Source organism: Nicotiana tabacum, chromosome 6 (genome assembly GCF_000715075.1).
Source record: "Nicotiana tabacum cultivar K326 chromosome 6, ASM71507v2, whole genome shotgun sequence".
NCBI classification, from domain to species: domain Eukaryota; kingdom Viridiplantae; phylum Streptophyta; class Magnoliopsida; order Solanales; family Solanaceae; genus Nicotiana; species Nicotiana tabacum.
In genome coordinates, this window is record NC_134085.1 from 90,046,662 (window position 1) to 90,048,898 (window position 2,237).

The window sequence follows — 2,237 nt, forward strand, 5'->3', positions numbered from 1 at the left end:
ACTCTGATGCTTCAGTAATGTGCTAAAAAGAATCTCCCAGTATACCTTCTATGCATTTAGAAATCAGCAGGTAAGGGAACGAAGTCCATTGCAAGACCCAACACTGTATTTCTAAACAGCCTGTTTACTAGCAGCCACTCCAGCAGTGGATGATAAGAAATAAAAGGACTTGAAAAATTAAACTAGCTAGAGAGAGAACAAAACTTCTCCAAGAGTCAACATAAACCATTGTATCAACTATACACAGAACATGGATGTCAACATAAAGGTTGTTTTACTACCCCACCTCCTGGGCATCATATATCCATTTACATGTACAAAATAAAGTTAAAGGGTGATATAACTTTGCATCAGAAAAATAAGGAAAGAGAAGGAGAGAAAAAAAAGGTAAAGGGTGTAACTAAATCCCTTAATTGAAGGTACTAATAATGGATTTGGAGCCTTTTAATGTGGAATGTGTATATTTTGTAAACAAAACTTGTGTAGGTAGGGTAATTTACTAAACATGAACATTTAGAGTAATAAAGTTTCCAATAGTGTATAGGAATGAAAAAATCCCCTACTAAAATAACTACATAACAATCATGGAAAGTTTTTGTAGTAAAGAAAGTAATAACCTATTAAGCTTAACATATGCATGGATATGCATGGACATGCTCTTCAAAAATATTGATAGTCAAGTAGACATAAGAAATTGGGACCCTATTAAACAAAATCCAAGAAGCCCCTCCCCCTCCCACATTTCATCTATTCTTTGCAGGCGATCTAACGTTAATGGGGCAGGCAAATGAAAAAACAATCCACACAATTTGGAGGAGCATGGAGAGTTTTTGTAAATATTCCAGATTGAATATCAATAGAGAAAAATCCAAGCTAAGTGTTTCCAAGAATTATAAAGATTCTACTAAAAAACTCGCTACGAGTATCTTCGATATAAAAATTAGTAACAATTTTGGAATATATCTAAGATTTTCAATACGTAATAATAATCCTAAGCACAAGGATCATCAATTAATAATTGATAAAATGAGAGCAAGACTAAACAATTGGATTGTTAGATGGTTAAGCATGAGAGGCATGAGCACCTTAGTAGCATCTACTTTCAATACCATTCCAAATCACCTAATGCAAATATCTCTTCTTCCAAACAAACCCTAAAAGAAATAAATAAAATACAAAGATACTTCATATAGGGTACTACGGGGGAAAAGAAAAAACTCCACTTAATTAGGTGGGACGCTATAACTAGAACAAAAGATCAAGGTGGCCTAGGTATTAAAAAACCTAAGTCATAAAACTTAGCTCTACTAACCAGCTTGGCTTGGAGAATCCTTCGCAACCCATCAGCTCTTTGGGCAAATATCCTAATTAGTAAATACGGGAAGACTAGAAACACCAAGAGTGGTTCATACACTTGGAATAGACTCCTAAAAGGATGGACCGTTTGCAACAAGGGCATTAGGTGGACAGTAAACCAACACTCAAATTCAAACATCTGGGACACAAATTGGATTCTAAACATTATCAACCTTAGAAGTAATATTATTGGCCCACTAATAGCGAATGAGAGCAGTTTAAAAATTAAAGATATCTGTGATAAAGGATCTTGGGACCTAAGGAAAATCTCCTTTGATCTCCCTCAAAGCATTATCACTAACATTAATGCATTAGCTCCTAACAAACATATTACATCTCCCAATAATCTCATATGGAGTATAAATTCTAGTGGCGTGTTTTCTACAAATTCTTTCTATAAGTTAATTGATGATCAATTCTCTATTAACATTAACTTCAATTGGATATGAGACTTAAAATGCCCTAACAAGGTTAAGTTCTTTATGTCAAAATGCTATCACAACAGATTTCCAAGTATGGTTTACCTTAGCAAAATTGGTGTTAATATTGACCCTATTTGGCCAATATGCAAAAACACAAATGAGACAATAGCCCATATCTTCTAGGAATGCAACATTGCAGAATCATATTGGAAATTAATGGGGTGGAATGTTAATCCTCAAATGCCTACAACACACTGGGTTGACAGCATCATAAATGCTAATATCATTATAAATAATAAGTACGTCACATGGGAAGATATATTCTCATTTACCTTGTGAACTATATGGAACAATAGAAATCACAATAACCAAAACAATGCCAATAACCTTATTAATATCAAAAGAATTATTGACCAGGCTGTTAAATATGAACTATTAACTTCTAATCCCACAACTAAT